Genomic DNA, 14,586 nt, shown 5'->3' with positions numbered 1-14,586 from the left:
AGTTACAGTTGGTGTATTGTGCCACCTGCACAGTACACACCTGAAGCTACCCCCAATTGCTGGTGTTGTTCCATTTCTATACCACAGGCATCTGGAGCAGTTACAGACGGTGAATTGTGCCACCTGCACAGTATACACCTGAAGCTACCCCCAATTGCTGGTGTTGTTCTGTTCCTATACCACAGGCAGCTGCCGCAGTTAGAGTTGGTGTATTGTGCCTACTGCACAGTATACACCTGAAGCTACCCCCAATTGCTGGTGTTGTTCCGTTTCTATACCATAGGCACCTGGAGCAGTTACAGTCGGTGTATTGTGCCACCTGCACAGTATACACTTGAAGCTACCCCGATTGCTGGTGTTGTTTAGTTTCTATACCACAGGCAGCTGGAGCATTTACAGTTGGTGTATTGTGCCTCCTGCACAGTATACACCTGAAGCTACCCCTAATTGCTGGTGTTGTTCCGTTTCTATACCATAGGCATCTGGAGCAGTTGCAGTAGGTGTATTGTGCCACCTGCACAGTATACACCTGAAGCTACCCCCAATTTCTGGTGTTGTTCAGTTCCTATACCATAGGCATCTGGAGCAGTTACAGTCGGTGTATTGTGCCTCCTGCACAGTATACACCTGAAGCTACCCCCAATTGCTAGTGTTGTTCTGTTCCTATACCACAGGCAGCTGCAGCAGTTACAGTTGGTGTATTGTACCTCCTGCACAGTATAGACCTGAAGCTCCCCCAATTTCTGGTGTTGTTCTGTTTCTATACCACAGGCATCTGCAGCAGTTACAGTTGGTGTATTGTGCCACCTGCACAGTACACACCTGAAGCTACCCCCAATTGCTGGTGTTGTTCCATTTCTATACCACAGGCATCTGGAGCAGTTACAGACGGTGAATTGTGCCACCTGCACAGTATACACCTGAAGCTACCCCCAATTGCTGGTGTTGTTCTGTTCCTATACCACAGGCAGCTGCCGCAGTTAGAGTTGGTGTATTGTGCCTACTGCACAGTATACACCTGAAGCTACCCCCAATTGCTGGTGTTGTTCCGTTTCTATACCATAGGCACCTGGAGCAGTTACAGTCGGTGTATTGTGCCACCTGCACAGTATACACTTGAAGCTACCCCGATTGCTGGTGTTGTTTAGTTTCTATACCACAGGCAGCTGGAGCATTTACAGTTGGTGTATTGTGCCTCCTGCACAGTATACACCTGAAGCTACCCCTAATTGCTGGTGTTGTTCCGTTTCTATACCATAGGCATCTGGAGCAGTTGCAGTAGGTGTATTGTGCCACCTGCACAGTATACACCTGAAGCTACCCCCAATTTCTGGTGTTGTTCAGTTCCTATACCATAGGCATCTGGAGCAGTTACAGTCGGTGTATTGTGCCTCCTGCACAGTATACACCTGAAGCTACCCCCAATTGCTAGTGTTGTTCTGTTCCTATACCACAGGCAGCTGCAGCAGTTACAGTTGGTGTATTGTACCTCCTGCACAGTATAGACCTGAAGCTCCCCCAATTTCTGGTGTTGTTCTGTTTCTATACCACAGGCATCTGCAGCAGTTACAGTTGGTGTATTGTGCCACCTGCACAGTACACACCTGAAGCTACCCCCAATTGCTGGTGTTGTTCCATTTCTATACCACAGGCATCTGGAGCAGTTACAGACGGTGAATTGTGCCACCTGCACAGTATACACCTGAAGCTACCCCCAATTGCTGGTGTTGTTCTGTTTCTAAAACACAGGCATCTGCAGCAGTTACAGTCGGTGTATTGTGCCCCCTGTACAGTATACACCTGAAGCTATCCCCAATTGCTGGTGTTGTTCTGTTCCTATACCACAGGCAGCTGCCGCAGTTAGAGTTGGTGTATTGTGCCTACTGCACAGTATACACCTGAAGCTACCCCTAATTGCTGGTGGTGTTCCATTTCTATACCATAGGCACCTGGAGCAGTTACAGTCAGTGTATTGTGCCACCTGCACAGTATACCCCTGAAGCTACCCCCAATTTCTGGTGTTGTTCAGTTCCTATACCATAGGCATCTGGAGCAGTTACAGTCGGTGTATTGTGCCACCTGCACAGTATACACCTGAAGCTACCCCGATTGCTGGTGTTGTTTCGTTTCTATACCACAGGCATCTGGAGCATTTACAGATGGTGTATTCGGCCTCCTGCACAGTATACACCTGAAGCTACCCCCAATTGCTGGTGTTCTCATCTCCCTGCAGGCCATTGGTATGTCTGGAAGGCCAACAAGGAGAGGCAGACAGTCACAATCCAATAAAAGAGGGCAAGCATGCTCTGTGTCTAGAGGCAACAGTGCTGGTCGTGGACGTGGTGCATTGTCATCATCACGGGACAATGGGACATGCTTGTCCTTATTTTCGGCAGCTGGACGTGTTGAGCCGCAACATGCCGAAGACTTGGTAGAGTGGATGACCAAGCCCTCCTCATCTTCCTCATCCTCTCTCACCCAGGCTCAGGGTACTGGCAAAGCAGCTGACAAGTCGTCCTCTTCCCTCGTCTCAATGTCATCAGTCACTCCTTCCCTAGACCCACCATGTCCTCTTGAGGAGTCCCCCGAACTGTTTGAGCACAGTGTTGGGTACATGCTCCAGGAGGATGCCCAGCAATTTGAAGGCTCTGATGATGATACCCAGCTAGAGGAAGGCAATAGCGTGAGCCCAGAGAGAGGGGATGCTCAAGAAGGACAGCAATCTGGCAGTCATGTTCTACCAGCTGCAGCATACTGCCAGGTTTGCTCCAGTGATGAAGAGGGAGGGAATGATGAGGTCACTGACTCCGCGTGGGTGCATGTAGGAGAGAGGAGGTGGAGGAGGAGGAGGAGGCACATCTCCAATGAGGCAGGATGCCCTCCGGGGGCCAGCTTAAGGGCAGCACACCGACTGAATCACACTGCAGAGCTCCACCTGTACAGGACGCTGCCTCTGCGCGTTATTCCCAAAGTTCTCTGGTGTGGACCTTTTTTGAGATGAGTGCATCAGATTGCACCACTGCTATTTGCAAGATATGTCTCAAGCGTATCTCATGTGGTCAAAACATCAGCTGCTTGGGCACCATATGCTTAACCAGACATATGTTGACCTGCCATGCAGCTTGTTGGCAAGCGTACCTTAAATATCCACACCAAAGAACAAAGCGGACCTCTCCTTGCTCCTTATCTGCTAGGATCTCCAACCCCACTATACGTTCAGTCCTCTTCAGAACCTGCACTGAGAGGAATGAAGGTGGAGCAGTACACTGACGCCTGATTGTAGCAGGCAAATTTCACTGCCCCAGCTGCTGGACTGTCTAAAGAAGTTCACTCCCAGCCATCCACATGCCCAGCGGTTGAATGCTAGCTTTGCTAAATTGCTAGCACTTCAACTGCTGCCACTTTTTCTCACGGAAGGCGATTCCGGCTCTCTACCGGCATGTGGAAGACAATGTCCATGCCTCGCTGGACAGGGCGGTCAGTGGTAATGTGCATATTACCAATGACTCATGGTCCAGCAGACATAGACAGGGACGTTACCTATCTTTCACGGCCCATTGGGTGACTCTTCTGGCAGATGGGAAGGATGCAGGACAAGGTGCTGTAGTGTTGGAGGCTGTTCCACCACCACGCCTCCAAAATGCTACTACTTGTTGTGACACACCTCTCTCCTCTACCCCCTCCTCTTCTTCTTCCTTCATGGCCTCTTCCAGTGCTTTGTCCTCGGAACCAGTGGTGCTCCGTAGGCGTTCAAGGGGCTACACAAGTACACAGGCAAAAAGATGCCATGCCATGCTTGCGCTGGTTTGTTTGGGGGACATGAGCCACACTGGGGCAGATATTTTGTCAGCTCTGCAGGGGCAGGCCGAGAGGTGGTTGATGCCATGCCAGCTTTAGCCAGGAATGGTGGTTTGCGACAATGGCACCAACCTCCTCCCTGCCCTCCGACAGGAACAACTGACCCATGTGCCCTGTGTGGCTCACGTCCTTAACCTGGTAGTGCAGCGGTTCTTGGGCAGGTACCCAGGTTTACAGGATGTCCTGAGGCAGGCCAGGAAAGTCTGTGTGCATTTCCACCGATCATATAATGCAAGTGCTTGGCTGGCTGATCTCCAAAAGGAGTTGAACCTGCCTAAGAACCGCCTTATATGTGACATGCCCACCAGATGGAACTCAATGTTGGCCATGCTGCAGCAGCTGCACACACAGCAGACGGTAATCAATGAGTAATTGTGCGACTACAGCACCAGGACAGGGTCAGGGGATCTCGGTTTTTTTTTTCACCACGCTAGTGGGGCATGATCAGGGATGCATGCGCTGTCCTGTCCCCATTTGAGGAGGCCACGAGGATGGTCAGCAGGGACAGTGCATGCATCAGTGACACTGTACCTCTTGTCCACCTGTTGGAGCATACGCTGCATGAAATAATGGACAGGGCACTTGAGGCAGAACAGAAGCAGGAAGAGGAAGACTTCCTTGTCTCTCAAGGCCCCCTTTATCCAGACAGTGTTCCTGCTGTCTCACCGATCACACAGGAAGAGGACGAGGAGGAGGAGGATTGTGTCAGCATGGAGGTGGAGCCTGGCACTCAGCATCAGCAGCAGCAGTCTTTTAGGGATGATTTACAGTCCCAAGAAACCCGTGGACTTGTACGTGGCTGGGAGGGGTGGCTGCGGATCATGTCGTCCTTAGTGACTGTTGTGATGTGTTGCTGAGGTTTCGGTCAGTCACAGAAGGAGCGGTGGAGAAGGTGGCCGCCTGACCGATGTGTTCAGACAATTTTTTAGTCCGCAGCCCCAAGGTATGATCGGTTCCAGCAACCATCGCCAGCGTCTGATTTACATGGTGCAGGAATACCTAGGGGCAAGGTCAGACTTGGACACCTTTCCCATTAAAAATCCTCTGGCTTACTGGGTTTGAGGATGGATCACTGGCCAGAGCTTGCACAGTATGCAATTGATCTACTGGCCCATCCAGCGTTCTTTCGCCTGTCCATCGACTCATTTGATCGACTGACCTTCATAAAGATGAATCAGTCTTGGATCATCACCAGCTACCAAGCACCTGAAGCTGATGTAACCGAATATATATTTTTTTTAAATATCACATCCCTTCAAGACTGCCCATGCTGATGCTGAGTGACTATTCTGTTATGTTGACTGATTATCCTCTTCCTCCTCAATGAACCTGCTGATAGCTTGGAAGAACATTTTTGGTTATGGGCACCACCACCAGTGCCTAAGGCCCAATTTTTCAGCACCTGCTTAACAGGGGCATGTAATTACAATTTTTGATGCAATGCTTTGCAGCAGGGCTCATTCCTGCACTCCAACTAGAGTATCTGGGAGAGGTTGCAGTGTAGTGGCACCAGTACCAGTGCCTAAGGCCCAATTTTTCAGCCCCTGTTTAACAGGGGCATGTAATTACAATTTTTGATGCAATGCTTTGCAGCAGGGCTCACTCCTGCTCTCCAACTAGAGTTTCTGTGAGGTGTTGCAGTATTGTGGCACCAGTGCCTAAGGCCCAATTTTCAGCCCCTGTTTAACAGGTACATGTAATTACAATTCTTGATATAATATTTCACAGCAGGGCCCGTTCCTGCGCCCACCGAGAGTAACTGTGAGGACTTACAGTGTCGTGGCACCACCACCAAAACCACCAAAGTCCCAATTTTTCTACCACTGTTCAACAATGGCATGTAATTACAATTCTTGGTATAATAGTTCACAGCAGGGCGCTCCAGCACCCAATTAGAGTCACTTTGAGGGCTTACAGTGGCAACATCAACACCTTAGGGCCAAATTTCTGCAGAGCATATAGGGCAGGCCCCTACTTTCAAACATCCAACTTACAAATGTCTCCTACTTGCAAACGGAAGGAGACAACAGGAAGTGAGATGAAAAAATTATACAGGGGTGATAACCCTTCCCTATGTTTTCCAAAAAGCTTAAAAATAAACTTTTTGACTGGAGCTACACTTTAAAAATGTACCACTTCAAAATTACAAACACATTCTACTTTCTACATTCTACTGTATATAGGACCTGAGGGCCCCACGCCTTTCCTTCTTTTTATTTAGGTACGGGGTACCCCTTAATATCCATACACGACCCAAGGGGGCTGGTAATGCAGTTTTTCTCACTGATTTTCATCCATATTGCCAGAACCAGACATTACATTAAAAAAGCAAGGACTTTTTTTCCGTTAAATGTCATTTTGTGCAGGGACTGTTCTAAACACGGGAAACAAGTGGCACTTCACAGGCATACTATAGATACCCCACAGGCACAATATTTAAAGGAATATTTCACGTTTTTTTTCCACTTTAAGCATCATTAACCACTACAATACAAGGCACTTTCGCCCCCTTCCTTCCCAGCCCAATTTTCAGCTTTCAGCGCTCTCGCACTTTCAATGACAATTGCGCGGTCATGCTACACTGTACCCAAATGAAATTTTTATTATTTTGTTCGCACAAATAGAGCTTTATTTTGGTGTTATTTATTCACGACTCCGTTTTTTATTTTTTGCGATATAAGCGCAAAAAAAGCAGAAAAAATTGGAAAAAAAACTATATTTTATTTTTTCTATTTTAAAAGAAATCCAATAAAATCAAATTTTGTCATAAATTTAAGCCAAAATGTATTCTGCTACATGTTTTTGGTAAAAAAAATTCCGTTAAGTGTATAATAATTGGTTTGTGTGATCACGGACATATGTACGCAAATGATCATGTACATATGTGTGCAGGTGATCACGTACATATGTGTGCAGATAATCATTGGAACATGTGATTTTAGTGGTACATATGTGGGGGACATGTGTTTTTTTATTTGGGGACATGTCTTTTTATTATTTGGGGACATGTGTGTTTTGGGGACACGTGTGGGGACATGTGTGTATTACACTAGACTGGTGATCAGTGAGTAAAAAGCTGTAAAAACAGCTCATACTCACTGATCACCAGCCGGCTGCAGCGATCTGCTCTCCTCTCCTCAGCGACGACTTTCCTGTGAGGAGAGGAGAGCCGATTGCCTAGCAACCGGCTGTTTGTTTACATCACATGATGTCCATGATTGGACACGGCCGTAATGTGATCAGGGGGGCCAATCACAGAGCCCTCCTGCCGATCCGAGATGTGCCGTGTCCAGGTGACACGAGCACATCGGGATAGCGCCGCTGCGCGCGCGCGATCCCCCTCCTTCTGAAGGACGTTCCTGAACGTCCTCTCAGAAGTAGAGAGCTCCCACCCAGCCGTATATGTACATTGGCTGGGTGGGAAGTGGTTAAAATCAGTGCTTCCGAAAAAACAGTCATTTAAAAAAAAAAATTTGCATTGATCCATGTCCCATGGGGCAGGAGCCGGGTCCCCAAACCCTTTTTAGGACAATAACTTGCATATTAGCCTTTAAAATTAGCACTTTTGATTTCGAACATTCGAGTGACATAGACTTTAATGGGGTTCTAAAGTTCGTACGAATTTTCGGTCCGTTCAAAGGTTCTGGTGCAAACCAAACCGGGGGGTGTTCGGCTCATCCCTATTGAGAACAAATGATTTTAACACCATGAGGACCAATACTGGCATAATCCCAAAGTATGGGCATAGTCTCAAAAGAACATCAATGGCAAAAAAATAAAAAATAGGAGAGAGATAGGTGCTGACTAAGCACTAACATTTGCGCAAAACCCGTCTACCTCTTTGTCCCCTGCTCCATCTGTCAACCACTTGTCGTATGATGTGTCAATAAATAATACATTTTGGAAGTGCAGCTGTCCGGAATTATTTCATTTTATTACACAGCATGCAAGCTTTGCTAGCACCTGACTAATGTGTGTGGGGATTAACCAGAGACTCACTCACCTTGTTTCACTGAAGATTATGCAGGTTGCAGTTTGCATATTCCCGGTGCATTTTGCATTTTCAATACACATTTTCAATCCATTGAAGTCTATGGAACCAAAAAACTGAAAAAAGACCCTGTCCCTTTCCTTAAAATACACAGATGTGAAGTACATCCATAGGAAACCATGGTGAATGGACTGTAGTTTGTTTCTGCAAAACTGAAAACGCACAAAAAAATGCATAGGTGTAAACCAGGCCTTACTGTTGACTGTGTCACTACCTCTGCTGGTAGTATACTCCAAGCATCAACTACCCTTTCAGTAAAATAATACTTTCTAAGATTAGTTTTGAATTTTCTTCCAGTTAGTTTGAGGCCATGTCCCTGTGTTCTTGATTTTGGTTTCATATTGAAAAAAAACTGCCCTCCTGAAGCTTATTCACCCCCGTAATGTATTTAAAGTTTTCAGTCATGTCTCCCCTTTCCTTTCTTTCCTCCAGACTGTACATATTAAGTTCATGAATTCACTCTCGTTTTGTCCCCCAGACCTGTCACAATTTTTTTTACCCATCTCTGGGCTAGTTCTATTTTATCAATATCTTTGTGTAAGTGAGCCCACCAAAACTGGACATCGTATTCTAAATGAGGTCTCACTAAAGATCTATATAGGGGAGTCATTACCTCCTTCTGGTGATCCCTCTAGTGATGCATTCTAGAATTCTACCCATGTAGGAAGGCACAATTAGCCAATTTACCACTAGACTTTGTACCAGAATAGTGTCTGGTTACAGTAGATACTGTCACTAGGTGTTTGGCCCCTTATAGGCAGTGGTGTATTTAGGTTTTCTGCTGCCCTAGGCCTGACTAAACTTGTGCACCCCCTAATTTAAATATGACCCAGCCCTTCCTGTCAATGTCACGCCCCTTCCTGTTTAAGATCCAGCCTGTCATCTGTAAACCACACCCCTTCCTCTTTAGGCTCCATCTTTTCCTCTTAGAGCCCCACCTCTTCCTCTCTGTACATTAAAAGTGGGTACCAAGTGCAGCCTCATCAGTGCCCATCAAGACAGCCTCATCAGTGCCCATTAAAGCAGCATCATTAGTACCCATCAGCGCAGCCTCATCAGTGCCCATCTAATCATACTAAATTATGTGAGCAGACTGCAGTTCCTCTTTAAGCACCCGTTCACATCGGGACGATTTAGCATGCGATTGTCAAATCAGCGGCTATTGCCGGCAATGGCACTGTCCGAATAGGTGGAAGCTGACTTTTAGCGATGCCGCATTGATTCCAAATAATAGTTTCTGTACTACTTTTGGTGACTTTGTGGTGCGATTTGTATAGATGTCTGTCAAATCATATCACCCCCCCCCCCCCGCCAGAAGTCAGACTGCATTGCCAGTTTGAAATCGATTTCAATGATGTCTAACCCACATCAGTGTGAACCTGGGCTAAATGTAGTTAGCGGGTTAGGTAGTAAAATCCAGACTTATCTATGATCAGAAATTACACTTTTCTTCATATGCCAGATGGCAGAATTAGCCATACAGGTAGCTTTGAAAGGTTACCACATATAAAGCAGATACCAGATGTTAAATAATTGATTGCAGAAGCACCAGCCTGCAGATATTGAGCTGTAAAGAGTTAACCATATATGTAAGCAGCAGTGTACATGTGTCCATTGATTCAGAGAAGAAAATCACAGTCCTCCCCTAGCACCAAGGACACAGAGGGTTAATTATCAGAGTCCATATTTCAGATAACAGGGAGATAGGAGAAACAAAGTGAAAGCTGGAGCACAGATAATATCCTGGTGTGAGGTTTGTAAGGAGAGACAGTGAAGAGGATAAGTGTCTTAGATTCTCTCACCCCCTCCAGGATATGCAGAATGTAGCTGGGTCTGCCAGCTGAAGCCACAATCCGACCAGCCCTGGAGGCTCCATGTGCACCTGTCCTAGAATCACAACACACCGCTGACCAGTTCTCTCTCTGCTCTCCTGTTCGTGTGGAGGGGAGGGGGAGGAGGGAACTGTGAGCACACGCTCTGCTCCATGTGGGAGATGCTGCAACCAGCAACCTCGGCAGTGAATTGACTGATTTAGGAGGGGGGGCTTTTTATTCCAGGGGGGGCACCTCCCGCAAAGTGCCACCCTAGGCCTGGGCTTTGTCAGCCTAGGCCAAAATACAGCATTGCTTATAGGTAGAGCCCTCCTACAGCGATGCCATGGGGAGGCACCCACATATAAGTAAGATAGGGAGCGGCACAGTCAGTCTTGGGGTATGGGAGCTGAAAACCTCACACCTATGGGGATGTAGTCAGCACACTTAGACCCTGGACAGGGCAGGAGACTGTGTGGAGTCAACCTGTACATAGAAGGAGATGGCTGTAGTCCTTTTGTCCTCTATAACTTCCCATTTGCAAAAGTGAACAGCCTTTTTTCCTTTAATAAAGAAATCCCACTACTAAAGACAAATAGACCGTTCACTGGGGCTAAGGAACTTTCCCAAGAGCTTAGTGACTGTGGTGAAATTTCACTTTGCAAAGAATATCCAATCACTTGCAAAAAAAAGCATTTTTGAATGTTCATGTTTGGATGATGGAAGTCAGCACAGCTTCACCTCTGGGGGAGTTTTTCTACATGCTACAAATTTGCTACAAATTTGCTACATGCCTTTAGTAAATCAACCAATGTATACTCACTTCTCCAGCTGCCCACATCTACTACCTCCTCTCTATTCCAGCGCTACACCCTCCACCAGTATCTTTGGCCATTGACACTTGTAGGAACATCAGATGCTTGTGTTCCTGACCGTGGTTCCATCCTCCAACACATTCAAGTGATTTCAGTGTGAAAGACAGTGTAAACATTCTATTAGCTGGATTTTATGGTTTAACATCTATGGCAAGCTTTAGTAACTCTTTTAGTTTTACTGGGTGTTACTTGTGCCGTGGCATGCTCCTTTATGTGCTTTTGTCACTGCCAGGTGTGGGCTCCTTTGACTCCATTCCCCCCAATTCCCTTGTATGCCAATCATCCCTTGGACTCCTGGACATGCCCAGAGGATATAAATTCCAACTCTTCAGGACAGCAGTACCTAGGCATGTGAGATGTCACCAGGCTCTGGGTCTTTACTGCAATTTCAGCCAGGTGGCATCACCATGACTCAACTGAAAACTCAAGCCTTCGCTTTGCTAAGCCTTCATGGGGATCCCTGTGACCTGCTACCTGAACTAACAGTTATAGTCAGCCTCCTAGTATTTGTTCTAATTTGTGCTATCCTGTTTTATTGCATGTGAACTTTTCTTATACTCTCTCTTGTACTGTAATTTGCTGCCCTGTATCCCTATTACTGAGATAGCTTCATTGACTGTTATTCTTTGGTTAATGATTGCGTATCTTTTTACCATTCTATCTGTATTGTCAATTCATTCTGAAAATGTCCATGGCTGTTTGCCTGATCATTTGGCTGAGATACAGAGCCAGACCAAAACACCAGCTAAAGAATCATTAATTTCTTCTTCGCCTTACATGCAAGCATGCACAATGCAAGCAAACAATCCAAATAGAGTAACGACGTTCGTGAATACTCATTACAAATGTATTATATTCTTAATCCTGAAGTGATGGTCACTAAGCACGCTTTCGCAAACAACTTTCACAAATACGTTTTACACGTGAGTTCATTTACAGCTGTATCATTTTCTGTGTTATAAGAAATCCCTTTACATTCTATTATCACATCATTTTTTTCTCCTCAGAAGAATGAACATCTCTATTATTACACAAAAAGACTATACAACTTCAATAAAAGATTCAAACTGATTTGGTTAGAAGTGGTGGGTAAAGTCCATGAATAACTCTGCTTCAATGAACTACAGCACTGCTTAGGGAAAACGGCCTGTTGTGTTTTATAAGATCATTATCTTAAATTAAAGGTTTTAAAGATCCCTTTCGCCTCCCCGGAGAAATGAAGCTGTGTTCAGAGTTCTCATCTTCACAGCATGGCATGCACTTTGAACTTCTTTTTTTACAGCGATTAAATTTCAACATAAGGTGGAAATCCTCACAAACAATCCCTTAAGGCCTAATTATAGAGCATGTTGTTCTAAACAGTTCTAGTACACCTTCCCTGCTTCTTCTGTAGCTGCCATTAACAATCCTGCCTGGCCAAATACTGGCACTGATTGGCTGTCCAAAGGAGATTAGTTCTGAGCTTGGGGAAATATGTCAATAAGCAACTAGCTGAGGAAAACGCTCTTTCCTTTTATTTTCATGCAAGACACACAACCACCCGTCTCCCAGCTTTATTGAGTTGCTAGTTATAATCTCTGTACAGTTGTCTGCCTAAGCTCTAATACTGTCCAGTGTCAAGTGCTACCTGAATGCATACCTTGTAATATCCTGGCTTTGCCAGGTCTCATCTTGTACATCACGGCAAGAATTGATTTGGGGGGTTCTATTTACAGCATCCTAGTTTGTATATCGGTTTAAAGCGGTATTAACTCAAAAAAATTAATGTTAATACATTGCAGCTTATCAGTTCTTAAAGCCCCACTTCAGGATACTTTTCACTGCTCTGCCCACTCCTGCTTCCCACCCCCTTACTCCCATCTAACTGATCCTGTTTGCTATAAAAAAAAAGTAGTCAAATCCCCTTATTAACTTACCTGAAGCCATGACATCACATGACATCACCAACCCGAGTCTTCTCTTCTTTTTACATCCTGGAAGGATCTTTCTTCGGATATATCACACAACAGAACAAAACATAGTCCCTCTAGGTCCCTTGGATATACTGTAAGTAAAATCTATTAAATAAATATGGCAGAAAGATTATAACCAAGGGGGTTGCGAGTCACTAGCAGAGTCATGAGAAAAATGCACCTGGGAGAGTTGGCGAAACTGGTCAGGCAAGCACGATTCCCACACCTACTCTAATTCCAGTGTGATGCAAGATTGGAGCTTGGGACTGCTAAGAATACACTTTGGTTACAATGGCACTTTGTCAGTTTCTATGCAAGGGGTAACATGCTCACAGCCTTGAACCTTTTTACTGGCTATATTATCTTTAGGACTGCCATTCAATTTGGTCTGATTGGTAGCCCCTGAATTGGTCTGGGACTGGTCCCTAGTGTTTAGCGTGTGAGGGAGGTCCAATATACCTTACGACTAAACCTACTACTATACCTACTATACCTACTACTATACCAACTACGGTGGTGGTTTTTATGTTTTATTCTTATGAACAAAACCTGACATTCAAATGGGAATAATCCAAACCTGTAGGGAGTAAATGAGAGTGGAGGAAGTAGTTTGATATAAGTGAGTTTAAGCCCAGTGACTTGTGGCATTGATTTCGAGTTAGGCAAATTGGCATGTGGACTGATGTGTGGAAACTATTGTGGTGATATTTCTGGACATGTTTTAGCACATTTATATATATATATATATATGTGAACACATTTGTTTATAATTTGGTATAACAGTATCCCACTATGATATACAGTGGTGTGAAAAAGTGTTTGCCCCCTTCCTCATTTCCTGTTCCTTTGCATGTTTGTCACACTTAAGTGTTTCGGAACATCAAACCAATTTAAACAATAGTCAAGGACAACACAAGTAAACACAAAATGCAATTTGTAAATGAAGGTGTTTATTATTAAAGGTGAAAAAAAATCCAAACCATCATGGCCCTGTGTGAAAAAGTGATTGCCCCCTAAACCTAATAACTGGTTGGGCCACCCTTAGCAGCAACAACTGCAACCAAGCGTTTGCGATAACGAGCAATGAGGCTTTTACAGCATCCTGGAGGAATTTTGGCCCACTCATCTTTGCAGAATTGTCCTAATTCAGTTACATTAGAGGGTTTTCGAGCATGAACGGCCTTTTTAAGGTCATACCAGAACATCTCAATAGGATTCAGGTCAGGACTTTGGCTAGGCCACTCCAAAGTCTTCATTTTGTTTTTCTTCAGCCATTCGGTGGTGGACTTGCTGGTGTGTTTAGGATCATTGTCCTGCTGCAGAACCCAAGTTCGTTTCAGCTTGAGTACACGAACAGATGGTCGGACATTCTCCTTCAGGATCCGAAACACTTAAGTGTGACAAACATGCAAAGGAACAGGAAATGAGGAAGGGGGCAAACACTTTTTCACACCACTGTACACATTTTCTGTTTTGGGATTGATAAATTCCATAAGGATTGGAGGCCCAAGAGACTACTGAAGTGAAATGGAGGAGCAGGACTGAGGCTTTTTGATTAATATGTGGAAGATATAGGATATTTGGGTAAGGGCATTTTGGCATGTGGGAATATACCACTGGATGATGCACAATATTTACCTTCACTTATATGTGAGTACAATATTATTCTTAGAGATTATATGGTGGATGTGTAATACTATAATTCTTATATTCTGGGTTACTATTGTGGAGGTATGAAGACGTAAGCTTGGTAAATAATAAGACACCACTTCTGTTTTGGAAACACGAGCTTTATTAAATCCTAACACTGCTTGGGTCACACAATCTGGTGAGGAGTTTAAATTATCCTCAGCATTTATATACTCTTATAAACATCAAGATTATGTCAAAAATTGTTTAACCACTTCCCAACTGGCACACGCCGATGTACGTCGGCAGAATGGCGCGGGCAGGCATATTGGCATACAGGTACGTCCAATCTTAAATGCCGCCAGTCGGGCATACCCGCGATTGTCTCACGGGGTGGCTGAACTGGGAGA

Source organism: Lithobates pipiens, unplaced genomic scaffold (assembly GCF_037356315.1).
Source record: "Lithobates pipiens isolate NorthernLeopardFrog02 unplaced genomic scaffold, aLitPip1_a1.2 Scaffold_8, whole genome shotgun sequence".
Lineage (NCBI taxonomy): Eukaryota > Metazoa > Chordata > Amphibia > Anura > Ranidae > Lithobates > Lithobates pipiens.
The sequence above is the reverse complement of the archived record's forward strand: the minus strand, read 5'-3'. Positions refer to the sequence as shown.